Here is a 16053-nt window from a genome sequence, read left to right as displayed (position 1 = left end):
TGGTATATTCTTTCATTTCTTTATTCTAAATTGCTGTGAATAGGAACTCAATATCAAAGAGGGAACAGCAGGTCACACAGCAAAAGCATGGAATTAACAAGGGTAAAGATTTAGAGGCAGTTAACAGTCAACCACTATCATCTCATGGGTTCTTTGTGCCTGATTTGAATTATTAGCGTTTAGATAATATTCACATTCCAACTAAATAAATTGATTTTTTTAAACTAGCTTTCTTGAAGTAAAATTTATGTAAAATCAAATTTATTCATTTTGAGTATTCCATAAGGTTTGTGTGACCACTAGCATAACACCCACTAGATATTTTTAAACTCAGACACTACACATATACAAGAGATATTTACACACACATATATATACACATATAAAATAGACATTTAGATATATATCATTTATAAATTGTATATATATTATTTATATAATAATGGTTCATGTATATATAAAATAGTTTTGTATTCAGTTATAAAATAAGTAGTAGAACCCTACTTTCCAGTTATATAATACATAGTGGAACCCTGGTTTCCAAGCGACATTGTGATGTCATGTGAAATACATTCAACTGGAACTCAAGAAACCTGAATATTAGTGTTTCAGATAGCCTCGTAATTAGACCCTTCTTTATGTATAACCATAACCAGGATCTGCAGTCACTGAGAAATGAGGTAAAAGTAAGATGAAAAAAGGATAGTGCTGAGCTGCATCCATCTTGTGCTAGTTTATGAGGGTCAATCATGTGCATTATTTCCCAACTCCTCAGTGATATAGGTGGGGAATTGACTAAATCCAGGTGGGGTTATTTATGCCATGGGACTCTGTGGAAACTTCATTTGTTTGTTTGTTTTCCTTGGAGGGTTAGTTGGCGAACATTTACCAGCACTTTTAACTATTTGGTCTCTGTGAAGAGACCAAAATATTGCTGTCATTACTAATGCAGGCAGTATTAGGGAAACACATTTCCTAATGCTTAACTTTTCACATAGACTTCTCATTGCCAACTAGGAACACTAGAACACTGAGAACATCCCCATGGTGTTCATGGTGACCCTCTAATAAGCTCACGGTACAGCCAAGTGCTACTGAAACTCATACTCTACAAAGGTCAGACTGCTCCAAAGAAAAAGAACAAGAGTGTCATGGCTATCTATGCCCTGTTCTTGCTTTTACATGCAGCCATCAGATATGCAACCCATCTCCCAAGAATGGAAGGTGAAGGGGTCAGAGAGCAGATAGAGGTTTATGCTAATGGAGCCCTTACACTTGCAAGAAAATATCACAGGTGGGGAAGATTCCTCCTGCCACTCTGGTGCACCCAATACTGGATCTCGGCCAGTTTTGTTTCTCAGTAGTTTTGGGGCCAAGCATCAATACTTCTAGAAGAGTAGTTTCCACTACTTTAAAATAATTTTTAAAAATTGCCTCAGATAATTTCCAAGGGCCCTCTGAGCACCACATTTCTATTATTTACAATTCTAGGTTTCAATAGCTACAGTTTGCCACAACAAAAAGTTGTACTTCAGTGCATTTATAAATTCTAAAGAACTGATCATTTACACTCCTCAACCCCACCTTTCAGCAGGTCACTTTTGAAAGCCTTTAACAGAAGGCAAATGGGAAGACTACCCTGACCCTTTTCTATATGGGACTGAAGTCAGAATGAACAAATAAGCAGTTATGCATATATACACATATGATGCATGCTTATATATACATGTATAATACAATGCTTATATATGTGTATGTGATATATATAACCTACCTTATCTTTTTTTTTTTTAATTTTTATTCATGAGAGACACAGGGAGAAAGGCAGAGACATTGGCAGAGGGAGAAGCAGGCTCCCCAAGGAGAGCCCGATGCGGGACTCAATCCCAGGACCCTGGGATCATGACCTGAGCTGAAGGCAGATGCTCAACCACTGAGCCACCCAGGAGTCCCAACCTTATCCTTTAATAGGAAGTAAAGTACTTTTTTCCTCTTCTGGGGTGATGGTTGGAAATAATTGCTTTTTCACCAGAAAGAATCTCTAGGTGCAGATTCTTGTTGATCTGATATTATCCAGTAATTGTTAAGGAGGTCAGAGGCCCTCAGGCACATGATTGTTCATCTTCTGTGCTTCTACTTCTTTCATAACCCTTATCGTTCTCTAATGTACCTTGTTTCTCATCACTGCACAATTTCCTTGAGGGCAGGGGTTGTGTCTTTCATCTATATCCCTAATGTTCATTTGAGTGCTTGGCATGCAACATTATTCAGTGACTCAGGAAATACATGATGAGTAGAGGCTGCTCTGAAATGTTGACTTATCCCATGGTCTATAATATGTTCATGTGCATACCAAGACTAAGCCAGCTAGTTTCCATGCTTAGATACCCGGGGTTTCCAGAGAAAGCCTAACGTGAAACCAAACAGCAAAGCAATCATGTGTCTTTTAACTAAAGGTAACCCTTCGATCTCAACTCAGTTCCCCATTCTAATATACCACCTTGTGTCCTGTTAATGGGATTGCCTCAAACGTCAAGAAAACTTAAGACTCAGATAAGCTTAATTTCAATGACTAATGTGGAAATCATTTTGTTTGATCTTCTAAAATGCGGGAAATCCACTCTGTAGGAGGCAGGACCTCTTTGCAAGGTAAAAACTGCTGATGTTTATAGTTGCTACCAAATGAGAGAGAGGAGGCAGCATATTGATTTCCAAAACCAAATTTTAATTATCTAGAGAAACTCAAATTGGAAGAAAAGGTAAATCTTCCAATTTTGCTTTTACTTAACTAGAAACAGTGTTAAGTAATAACATAAAAATTGATCTATGAAATTACACAACAAATATTTGTGACACCCTCTGTTTATGCTTGTATTGTTTAAACTAGCGGGGAAGAGGTACCATATTGATGGCTAGTGTAAAAGAAAAATTTTGTACCAGTGACAGGTTAAAAATAGCAAGACAGATTTTATTCAGACTACTGCATAAGACAGAGACCACTTTCGTATAAACTGAGCTCAACTTTGATGAAACAAAATCAGGAGGCCTTTTATATGCTGGGGTGCACTAATGGAAAAGTACTGAGGGATGTTGGGGGAGGAGGTCAGTCAATGTGATTAGACCACCTGTATTTGCTAACTGGAGCTTATAAGGTAAGCTCCGATCCTCCTACAGAGACTGGGAAATAGGGAAACCATCTTTCTGGGTGATTACATTTAAAAAGATGACTCCTGGGACCTTCAGTTTTCCTAATATATTCCAGGAATATTAGATGGATTGAGGGTCTGCTCTGGCATATTTGGTAAATATTTCTTGCATGAAGAGATGAGACAGAAAAGAGGACTTTCAGTAATGTTATGGAATACTAAAATTACAAATATGACTCAATAAGAATCTCTACTGTGAAGAACTCATCTGTTGTTACGGTTCTTATGTAATCAGGTATGCACTATTACAGATTAGTACATTATTACTATGTACAGATTAGTACAAAGTGTTGTTTTTCTGTTCAGAGCAGTGCTCATTTAAAATAGAAAACCAGGTTAGGCTGCCCTTCAATGTCACTGATTTTGTGCATGGCCTGATTTTCCTCCTTCCAGAGTTTTCTCTTTTATTCTCAAAGGAAACGGATGTGGACTTTGGATCCACATTCATCCCAGATAACCAAGGGTGGGCCTTACTTACCAGGGTGGAAGAAACATAACAAACTCTTGGTTATGTAAAAGTATTTATTACTATCTGACTGGGGTAAAGGTGTGGTGGCTTTATCATCCTATTACATGTTTCCTATGACTAGAGGAGGAAGCATTCTCTACAAAATTTACTGTCAACATTAACCTTTCCTTGTTTTTCCCCTCTAGAAAAAGCTGACCAGACACACTATTTGTCATTAGGAGAGAGTGCTGTTTGAATTATTATATACTGAGGTCACCACAGTATAAAACCCAGAATAATTGAATAATATTTACTGAGTATCTTCTATGTTCCAAACACAACATTGAGTGTGGTTGAAGCAACAAACTTTTGTACAATATTTCTTATAATCAAGAAATGGTCATTCTTATAGAACAGACAGTACCCATTTATAGAAAACTACAATCAGATTTGACATGTAATCCATATCCAAGAAAGAATAGATAATACAATCTCTAGAAATTTAGAAGAGACTTTGGTCACTGGGGTTGTGATCTTCATTGATTAAAGGAGAAGATAATGTAGTTGAATGCTGAACATTGACTTGCAATCTAATGGAGTCTGGGTTGCCACATACCATTTTTTTGCAATTGAAATTAAAAGAAAAATACATACAGAGATCAATTTAAGCTTTTTTTAAAAATATTTTATTTGTTTATTCATGAGAGAGAGAGAGAGAGAAAGCCAGAGACATAGGTAGAAGGAGAAGCAGATGTCATGCAGGGAGTCTACATGGGACTTGATCCCGAGACTCTGGGATGGCACCCTGAGGCTCAACAGCTGAGCCACCCAGGCATCCTAATCAATTTAAGCTTAAAGGAACTGTATAAATAAATAAATAAGCAAAATCAATGAAATTGAAACCAGAAAAACAATAGAGAAAACTCAACATAATCAAAAGCTGTTTTTTTTTTCCAAAGATCAATAAAATTTATATACCTCTAGTAAAATAACCCAGGTGGGGGGGGGGGAGAAAAGTGAGAAGACACTAATTACCAATATCAGAAGTGAAAGAGGATCATTGCTATTGATCTCATCAACCTAAAAAAAAAAAAGATAAAGATAAAAAAGAACAGAATGCTGTGAATAACTCTACATACACGCAATATTATAACGTATGAAATGGATGGATTCCTTGGAGGACACAGACTACCAAAATTCACACAAGGAAATACAGATTATCTATATGGGACTAAGCATCTTAATGGAACTGAATCAATAATTAATAAACTCCAAAAAGAGAGAAAGAGAACATCAAACCCAGGTATTTTTATCTCCTAATTCTTTCTCTGAGGCTAGTATGACATTAGTATTAAAACCACATAAAGACATTACAAGGAAGGAAAACTATAGGCCAGTATCTCTTCTGAACATAGATGCAAAAATCCCCCCCATGTTAACAACCAGAACCCAAGAATGTATAACAATAAGTATACAATATGACCAAGTGAGTTTTATTTCAGAAATGTGAGGCTATTTTGACATTTGGAAAGCAATTAATGTAATTAATAGACTAAAGAAGAAAAAATCAGATGATCATATCAATTGATGCATCAAAAGTATTTGACAAAATAAAACAGCCATTCATGATTTTTTATTTATTTATTTATTTATTTTTTTTTTTTCATTCATGATTTTTTAAAAAAGAAAGAAAAACTGTCAGAAGTCTGATAGAGGCAAACATCTTCAACTTGACAAAGAACATCTACACAAAGTCTGCAGATAATATCTTAATTAAGGATGAGAAACTAGATGCTTTCCCAAGATCAGAAACAAGGCAAGGATGCCTTCTTTCATCGTTTCTACACAAGATTTTCCTGGAAGTCCTACATAGCACAATATGATTAGAAAATAAGATAAAATATACAAATTTCAAGACAGAAACAAAATATTTATTCATATATATGGTTGTCTATGTAAGAATTTTTTAAAAAATGGACAAAAATGCTCCTGGAATTACTAGGTGAAAATAGCAAGGTTGCAGGATACAAACTTAATATAGAAAATTCTGTTGATTGCTTATATATCAGGAGAGAATGATTTTGAAATTAAATTAAATTTGAGTTTGACTTTAAAAGAAATCAACACCAATGTCCCAAACTGGAACAATTTGAGCAATAAAATAAAGTAATATTGAATTATCACCCAAAGTATAAAAAAAAATCTGTGAGTACACACTGATATAAATATATGACTGAATAAATGTGTGGGGGAGATGAGACAAATCCCTCAAACAGAATTCCAAGTAACTTATGAAGATTGTCCATGCTTAGAAGGTGCAGCATCTGCTCTTCCTTCCCATGAGTATGGTGTAGAGAGAAGATAGAAATCACTCTATAGTAAAGAAATCTGAAAATTCTACCTCAGGCAGATGATGAAGGTTAATATCAACAGTAATAAATCATTTTGAAGCCTTAGAAAGTATAGCCAAGAGGAGCCTTAAAGTGACTAAATATAATATGGCATCTTGGAACAGAAAAGTCACATTAAGTAAGAAGTAAGGGAATCTGAATCAAGGATGGGCTTCACTTAATCATAACATAACTACAGTAGTCTGAGTGGTAACAAATTTCCACCCTAATGTAAGAAGTTAATAATAGGGATAACTATGTTGGCAAGACATAGGAACCTGTTCTATTATTTTTCCATTTTTTCTGTAAATTTAAAGCTGACCTAAATATAAAGTAAAACTTAAAAAAAAAAAAATAAAAAAAAAATAAAAAATAAAAAAAATAAAACTTACCTGATGATTCCAAGACATGGTCAGGACTTAATGCTATGAACGAAGCTGAAAAAAAATCATTCATTTTGCAATAAAAGTATTTAGCTTTTTCCTTTTTCTGTTCCTTACAAGAATGATGACCTTGGAAAAGTTACTTAATATTTTCAAACATCCCTTTATTCATCTCAGGAATAATAACAACTGTATTTTCCCACTTCACAGAACTGTTGCGGGGATTAATTTATATAGTGAATAGGAAAAGTCAGCTGTGGTCATGTGGAGACATAGAGATACAACAGAATACAAAGTTCTCCAGGAGAATTAACACAGAAGGATTTAACACCAGCCCAGCAGAGTGAGAGTGAGTTAAGTAGAGAGGCACCCTAGTCTAAAAAAAAAAGAAAAAGAAACCTAAAGAAAGTCCCAAGCTATTAGTTATGTCTTAAAATAATTGCACTGCTGTGTGAGTGAGCTTGTTCTAATTTAACTTCTGCTCCAGAATAGTTTTATAACCTTCAGCAAATCAATTACCTTCTTTTGCTTTTCTTTACTCATCTGTAAACTGGACATGAAAATACTTTCTCCTTAAGCTTGACGTCAAAGAACTGATCACCTAGCGGTGTAAGTAGCAATGGTGTAACTTCTCTTGATGATAAGATCTGGCCCCACTCTTCTTATGCAAATCTTATCAACTCAATTCTCTTAATTTCTGAGAAATCATGCTCATTTCCTCAGGGTATCCCAGCTGTCCTTCAGGTAATTGAATTTTGTGTATGTCCAGAGTTTAAAAACAAATAATTGTTCAGACTCATAAAAGTTTTTGAAAATTGTTTTTATTTCATTCATTCAATCTGCATTTTAAAAAATGAATTATTAAGTTTAAAACACCTTAAAAATAAGTTGATCTTACAACCTATTGCCTAGTGTATAAGATCATAAACCTGGAATATTATATTCCTCCAGTGAATGAAATTCAATTTATTCTTCCACATTAAGCTTAAATATTAGCTTGTTCAGGAAAGATTTCTCATCTATCTCAGCATATTAAGATCCTATTCAGTACCTGTTGTAACCACAATTAATTTTCTAAAACCTTGCTCTAAGTTGCCATGTACTGTCTCTATTCTCCCCACTAGGGGGCAATTCAGTAACAGAGTGGGTTAGAGCTACTCTATACTCTCCTTAACCTTTTCGCACAAGAACGCCTAAGCACCTAGCATGCTTTCTACATACTGGTGTTGCATTTGTGGCCTAAGTGCCTGTTGAGTTTTATCATCTCCTGCTACTAAACTTTGGGTTCTCCAAGATGATCACAGTGATAGAAATCATGCTTTCATTTATTTGTTTGCTTGCTTGTATTTATCCAGTGCTCTTTAAAGTACTTGGCACATAGCAATCATTCATTATACATCTAAAGGATAGGGAAGTAAGATACAAGGAAATAAGTAAGATACAAGTAAGATACAAGGAAGTAAGAGAGTGAGAAAGAGAAGGTTAAAAGCAAGAAAAGGAAATTGCCCTGGAAATGACCCATCTTGTTAAACATGATTCTGTAGCACCAAGAATCAAGCAAAGAGGACTGCTTGGATCCTCACTTGGGCTGAAGCCCGGGAAACAATTTCTAAATGGGAAGCAGGAGAGGAGAGATGAATGTAAGGGGAAACATTTGGGAAACAAGTTAAATAACCAGGGCTGACCATCAAAACAACTAGACAAGGAAAACTATCATAGAAAGAGCCACACATCAACCCATGTTAGAAACTGGGAAAGCCAGAAAAGAATGAATATTCTGAACAGATCATGTGGCAGGGCCTGTTGACAACCCTGAGTTGGTCAGCACAGCCCTGCAGGGCCACTTATCCTAGAAGCCTGGGACAGGCTGTCTTATATTTAGTGATATTAATTGAGAAACTGAATAACTGACAGGTATTCCTTCAACTCCATGAGATAAGAACCTAGCTTTCCCACTTCAAAACAACAGGGACACTGACAAGAAAGAATATCAAGAACTGAATGAACTGGAAATGGGCACAGTAGTGGTTAAGCTGATTAGGGATGAGCGACACATGGAGCCTCCAGGAAAGGGTAGCATAATCTCACATATTTACATGGAGCCATTAGAGGATTAGAATGAACTTCACTTTCCAACAAATGATAAGATTTTCAAGTGATGGGTTACATGGGTGATAGATCCTTTCATATTTTGGGAAACAGAGCTTGAGGACATATGCAGGTCTATTTGAAACTGAAATAATTGCCCTTTTTATCAGCTCTGGAAAGTTGGGCAAGCTGTAACTGCTATCTTTCAGAGGTCTAAAATCAAATTAGCATTTTTCTCCAAAGCAGGAGGTGTGTGTGGGGGGAGTGTAAGGAATGTCAAGAAGCCAAAGAACTTCTAAGACCCAAAGTTGAATATGGGGTGCTCTCCACAGTACTCTTCAAGGGTGAGTGGGGGTTGCTGCAGTGCCTGGATGGACCTGTAAGTGAAGCTCTTCCATAGCCAAGGACACATCTCACTATGGAAGACAGAAGCTGACAGATGGAAGTTTAGCTTTGTGTCCTTAGTGGTTTTGAGACAAATTGTTTCTTCATAAAACACTTATTGAACTTGCCATGGAAAGCAGAGAAAACAAGAATGGTCTTGGGCCAGAAGAGTTACCATCTGAGCATATTCATTCTGCTAATTAAATACTCATCACCAAAGTCTATGGAGATTCTACTTGGCAAGGCCATTGAAATATGCAAATTATTATTCATCCATAGTTAAAATGTTTACCACATCCCAGATGCAGCAGTGGGACCCTGGAAAAAAGATCTAAAACACTCTCCCAACCTTTTCTCTGTTTTTCACTCCTCAACAAGTGAACTAAGTATTTTGAGACATAATCCATCGTTCTTGTCAGATTTCTGAAATGTGAGTGTTGGCTTTCCCACAGGTGTTAAGAAAAGCTTTATTTTACCTTTTTGAATTTTTTTTTTTTTTTAATTTCAGGTTGATGAACACCTGTTCCCTGAATCCTGAATCGGTAAATCATAAGATTCAGTCCCATTCCCTTCTAAGTTTAAGCTTTACATTCAAACCAGAAAAGAAAAATTGACAAATAGACCCTTATACTCAAAGTACAGAAAGAATATTAATTATTTTTCAATGTCTCAAGTGAATTACCAAGCACAGTTTTAACCATTATGAAAAATGTTATTTATTGCAAGACAACTGTGAAATGAAGTATTTTTGTAAGAACTTAAGTATTATGGCTATTTTTCTTCTTTAGTAATAGCCTTAGTTCCAGAGAAATCTTTTGGTGCGGCAAGAATACAAGGAAAATATAAAACTAACAGGAAAAATACAAATGATTTTTTTTCCACTGGGCTCAGTTTAAATAACAAATCAGTTGCAGAATAAGAGCAGCATGTTGTAACTCTCCTATTGTTATATGTGCTGCTGTGAAATCCTGCTTGTATAATTCAGAACACATGACACATAATTGACAGAGAGATATAAAACAGGCTCATAACGGAGAATCACTAACAATAACAGGAAATATGGAATTCTCTCTCTCTCAAGCCTGTCACAGTACTTCTTGACTTAGTATTAAAAACCTCCCTCAGAGCTAATACCAAAGACTTTTAAAGAAAACAAGCTTCAAATCATAGAGTAGTAGTTGGTAGGTGAACTAGTAAAGTGTGCAGGCTTATAAAAGAGAGGGAGAAAAATAAATAAATAAATCCTAGAAAATTCTTTTTCTGGATATACTCACTTCCTTTTCTTTTAAATTAAAAATAATTATTTGGGAAATATTTATTGACTGTTGTATTAGTAGCACCAGGCAGCAAAATGAAGCATGTAATATTTATTCCAAGAATATTTGCAGAACACCTGCTATATGCCAGGGGTCTCTCTAGATTCTGACAATGCAATATTGAAAAGTTAAATAAAAATACAAGTAAAATAAGGAGCATATGAAAGTACATTCAACCCAAACCTTCTAGTTACTTACTTCTTCTCCCACAATCCCTCACCATCTTTTTTTAATTCTGTGAAGCATTTCTCTGAGTGGAAAACATACTCATACAAATACTTGTACACAAATGTTCAGAGTTCTACTCAAAATACTCGAAGGATAGAAGCAACTCAGATGTCCATTGACAAATAGATAAATAAAATGTGTACCTATACAATGAATGCTATTCATCTGTAATAAGGAATAAAGTACTGACACATTCTACTGTTGTATGTGAAGTTTTACATTATAAGTGGAAAAAAAAAACAGGCAAAAAAAACACATACTGTATGGATTCATTTATATGAAGCCTCCAGAATATGTAAATTTCCAGAGACAAAAAGTGTATCAGTGGCTGCCAGGGGATGGATGTAGGAGTGAGGAATGGAGAGTGACTGCCTAGTGACTAGGAAGTCTTTTTCCAAGTGAAGAAAACGTTTTACAATTTGATAGGGGTGGTGGTTACATGGCGTTGTGAATCTACTAAATGCTGCTGAGTTATACATTTTAAAATGAGAGTGTTGTTACATCAATTTTACATCAATAAAAACATCAATTAAAAATAATGACAAGGGACACCTGGGTGGCTCAGTAGGTTAAGCAGCTGTCTTTGACTCAGGCCATGATCTCAGGGTCCTGGAATCTAGCCCTGAGCTGGGCTCTGCACTCAGTAGGGAGTCTCCTTCTCCCACTCCTTCTGCCTCACACCCCGTCCCCCTTAGTGCTCTCCCTCTCTTTTTCTCTTTAAATAAATAAATAAATAAATAAATAAATAAATAAATAAATAAATAAATAAAATCTTAAAAAAAATAATGACATTATCCTAATGTCTGGTTGTGCTGAGAATATAAATTGCTTTGCCAACTAAAGTAGATCATCATACAATTGATTCAATAGGAGCAACTGTCAAGATTGTAGAAATCATTGAAATAGCCAAGTCTAGCTGGGTAACCACGTCTAGACATTGTCCCAGCCGGGGGTCTCTTTACTTTAAAATCATTACCATGCAAGTTGTTTTAGGGGTTTGGACTTGGCCCTTGGTTGACAAAATTTGCATGGTGAGGAGAATGTTGCATAGAAGGCCGGAGATAGCAATTCAATTCTAATTTACTTGAAGACTTCAAAGCTTGACTTAAAGCTTGGAAAAGAAGCAGTGATTTCCAAGAAAGAAATAAGCTATAACATAATTTGAGAGGCCTTCAAATCCCCAGTTTGAAGTAAATTAGTAAACTATTCATTCTACATGCTAAATATATATACATAAGAGATAAACGATCTTTAATTGGAAATTAAAAAGCCACTGCTAAACTTGTCTTTATCCATATAAATCATATCAATTGTTATTTCTTTTCACTGTGTAGATTCTTAATAACTGTAAAGTGGAGATAGTCACCTTTCTCACAGGGATTAGATGCCTATTGGAAATGACAAAAGTTCTTGGAAAGGACATACTTTATTAAGTCCATAAAATGATACTTAAAATCCAGGGTTTTTTTTTTTTTAAGAGATAACAAAAGAGAGGAGAAACCAATTTGAGTCTTCCAAGTGAGACACAATTTGGAAAATGAAAGAGAAATAAGCCCCACCCTATTGATCTCTACATCTGATTTGTGTTAGTTTTGTTCTATTTAGGCTCTCAGTGGATTAGGTATGATACCCACATTGGTGAAGGCATCAATCTACACTCAGTCCACCAATTCAAATGCAAATGTCTTCTTGAAGCACCCTCATGGATACACTCAGAATGATGTTTACCAGCTGTCCAGGTATCCTTACAGTCAAGGTGAGACATAAAATTAGCCATCACCATAGGTAAATAATCTTTACTTGGAAATTAAAATGTCAGTGCTAATATATGTCATGATTTATATAAATCATACCATCTACTGCTATATTTTGCAAATGTTAATTCATTTTGTCTGTAACCTGGTGGTAAGTGATTCCTTCATAGGGATTTTGTATATATTATAATGATAAAGTTCTTTGAAAATGACCCATATAAAAAAAAATAAATAAAAAAAAAAAAAGAAAATGACCCATATTATTAATTCCACTGCAATACTGCTAAAAATACTAAGTTAGTTTCTTGAGTGATGTTAAATGTTGTATTGGTTACCCATGGCTGTTACAAATCACCCTCAAACTCAGCCACTGAGAATGAGAACTATTTATTATTTCAAAGTTTCTATGGATGGTAAATTTGAAAGTAGTTTAGCTGAGTGGTTCTGGCTCAGGATGTCTAATGCGTCTGCAAACAAGGTATTGGCCATGGTCATCTCAAGCCTTGACTGGAAGATTCTGTTTCTTTGGCTGTTGGTAGGCCTTGGAAGATCCTTCCAGTTCACTCAGCTGGTATAAAGCCTTCAAAACTCTTCAGAGTTCACTCATGAGGGCCTCTCTACAGAGCTCCTTAATGGCAGGGTTTCCCCCAGACCAAGTAAACTACGAAAAAGTAAGAAAGAACACCTAATATGAAAGTCACCATATTTTACAATCTAATCTTCAAGTGGGAATCTATCACTTGTGCCACATTCTATTCATGAGAAGTGAGTCGCTAAGTCTAACCAACACTCAGATGCAGATGATCACTCAAGGTTATCTCTATCAGGAGGCAAGTGTCACTGGGGCTCTCTTGAAGGCTAACTCCCACAAATAGAAAATATATGCTATTGATTTTAACAGCTCTTTGTGAAAAGAGCCTGGGCTTCGAATCCAGAATTGGTCACTAATTATCTTCTGAAAACTTGAGTAATTTTGTTAAACTCTTAGAACTTCTGTTTTCTTCTCTTATAAATTAGTATAATAATACACGTCACAAAGTTGATGGGAAAACCAAATGATGATCATCATGGCAGATGCCATAAAGTGATGGCAGAGGGTTGTCATAGGCAATCACCACCAAACAGAAGAGAGGCATCTGCCTAGTGAAATCCCTTAAATGTTTCCAATATATATATACCACCATTCTCAGAAGGAGGAAAGAAGTTTTCATGACCATCTGAGACTGGCTGCTGAATTATATAAGCCTTAAAAGGCTTGCTTCCTCATCATTTCTCTCGATCCTATCTCAGTGGCTGCACTCAGTCTCCATCTTTTTTAGCCGTTGAGGCATTTTGGATGTGTCACTGATTGGTGGGTAGATATACCATGCATTCACGCATACACAATAAATTTCCAAATTTTAAGAGCAAATGTATTGCTAGTGGATTCTCTGTGTAAGAATCATCCTTAAAGACTGGGAAAAATGGAATTTTTACTATGCCCTTTCAAACTCAGAGTTTGTACCACTGTGCCAGGAGACCTGCCAATCTAATTATTTCTGTTAAGGGAATGTTTACAAGCTCTAAGTCTACAAAAACATGTGTTCATCTAGGTTAAGACATGCTGGGGGAGTGTGTAAATGTGTTAGAAACATGGCAATGTTTTTATATAGCAATGATGTGGATGTAGTAATAGGCCTGAAATATCTCTGCCTCTAACTTTCCCTATCATTGAAAGCACTAGGCTTGGAATCCCTCTTTATTCCTATATTCTTACCTCCATTTAGTTCGATGAACCAATTTCTAAACAGCAGCCTTGCACTTTACTGAGATGCTGTTCCTAGGAATGACCCTTCTTTTTCATGAAATTTAAGGATTGTCATGAGGTAGCCCAATCCATGCCTTGCCTAGTCTTTTGCAAAACTACTTTGTCCAGCTGCACAGCACCTATAATCTTGACCTACCCAGATTAAGAATCTCTAGGGTTACCTTTTCAGTGAAATCTGTAGATAGGACTTGAGTTGGGGAGAATCTTCTGCTCTCACTATTGCACTGATCCAACTGTACCCACACACAGGCACATCCTACAGAATCTTGAATTATGTTGTTTATGTGTCTGTCTCACCATTTATTCAAGTCCTCCTGCTTCAGACTCTGTGCTAACTCATCCCTACCATCCACATGCTGGGCATTTAAGAAATGCTCAGTAAATGTTTTATCCAATGTAACTATGTATTGGCTATAAAATATAGCAGATGTGTAAAATAACTACAAAGAGCTTTATAAAATAAGGAAGACCATTGTAGAAGCCATAAGTAATGCACAAAAAGACTTCCATGGGGACCAAATAGAAAATAATTGCCACCCATATGCTTACCATGCAGAGTTTTCTGAGGATCAATAAAATAATGAAGAAAGAGGTGATTTTAAAACTTAAAAAGTCAGTGCCAGTTCTTGTGTTTGAACATGAAAAGTGACCAGAGCATCTCAGCTAAAACTTCCCAGTCTACACACAGACAGCAACTAGTATCAAGCCATATTTAAAAGCTAGATTGATCTTACCAACCATTTTCCACTGATCAACACACAAATATTTGTAAACATACCATATATTTATAACCATAAATTCTCCTAGTGCAGCATTAGCCACAGGGTTTCCATACAATGTCATCTCTGTCTTTGAGAAACATTGACATTTTGGTCAGAAAGAGCCATGATTTTACCTCTACTTCAAACAACTTCTACTACTACTAATAATAACAGGAAGAAGAAGAGGAATAAGGAGGAGCAGGAGGAGAAGGAGGGAAAGAAGAAGGAGAAGAAGGAGAAGGAGAAAGGAGAGGAGGAGGAGGAGACAACAAAATTAGTAGTAGCAAACAATCCCTTGCTTATATTGAGCGCTACATTAAGGAATTTATATGGGTAAGCTCACAGTTACCTTACCTCTATGAAGATACTACTTTTCTAATTTACATTGGGGTTTAGCAAAGAGGTACCAGGTTAGCAAATTTAAATAACTTGGCAATGGTCAGAGTTGGTATCAGGATATAAGTATTCAAAGGCAGGCTGTCTGAATCTCATAGTACGTTATGATCACTTTACAGATCACTCAACTTCATTTTGTGGCTGAGGAAACTGAAGCTCTACACAATTGCTCAAGTTCCAAAATGCCAGGATGTGAAAGAGATAGCCATGCAACCTAGTTCCCTGGGACTCCCAAGAGAAAGCCCTTCCCCTACTGAGTGAGGCCCTTTATCTTGCCAATGATCTGATCGTAGGTTCAATGTTGGCTACCCCTTTCCAACACCTGGTGTCTTTACGATTTAAATGATCCTATGACAGAAAAGTGAGTTTAATTTGAAGCAGTGACAGTATAGGTTTGGAATCAAAATTTACTTCAAATTTTGTCTAAACTTGTTCGGTAGCTTTGCAAGCTTGAACAAATTATTCACATTTTCTGTGCTTCCACTGGCTCAGTGCATTCCTTCAACCATCTTGACCTGGTCCCAATTCTGTTTGAGCATCTTTGCAGACTCCAGAGAGCTAGCAGTAAACAAAACTAGGGCCTAGCCTCAGGGGACAGATAGGCTCATGGAACACATAAATAATAATATAGATGTTAAAAATGTAAAGGATATTTTAAAATAAAGAGAGGCAACGAATAAGTGAAAGAATGTAACTTAAAAACAAGATGGCCATAAAAACTGGTAACCCAAATACTATTATTTTGCCTTGTGCTGAAATGCAATGGCAATAAACCATGGATTATGCATTTCCTTCTGTTTCTAGACTTGGAGGCCACCTTGTAGAGTGACTGGTTAAGGTCTTTCTGGAAAGAGAACAGTTGAGAGAGTTTTGAATAAATAGAAACTGCGAA

General features: G+C 36.0%; 1 long non-coding RNA gene across 6 annotated transcripts in view; it reads left to right on the top strand.

Annotated features, from left to right (window-relative positions):
- Window positions 1–562: 562 nt before the first annotated feature.
- LOC140621128 (uncharacterized) overlaps window positions 563–16053 on the top strand; it is a 104989-nt gene continuing 89498 nt past the window's right edge. For 4 of the 6 annotated variants that reach the window (XR_012020868.1, XR_012020856.1, XR_012020865.1 and 1 more), the window contains exons 1-2: window positions 572–680; window positions 12049–12199. This is a non-coding gene — a long non-coding RNA (uncharacterized lncRNA). Of the gene's footprint in view, window positions 681–1816; window positions 1975–12048; window positions 12200–14939; window positions 15099–16053 lie in introns of all 6 variants that reach the window. The other 2 variants (XR_012020869.1, XR_012020866.1) reach the window with 2 other exon arrangements.

This window comes from Canis lupus, chromosome 2, assembly GCF_048164855.1.
Source record: "Canis lupus baileyi chromosome 2, mCanLup2.hap1, whole genome shotgun sequence".
NCBI lineage: Eukaryota > Metazoa > Chordata > Mammalia > Carnivora > Canidae > Canis > Canis lupus.
This window is presented reverse-complemented; position numbering and strand designations above follow the sequence as displayed.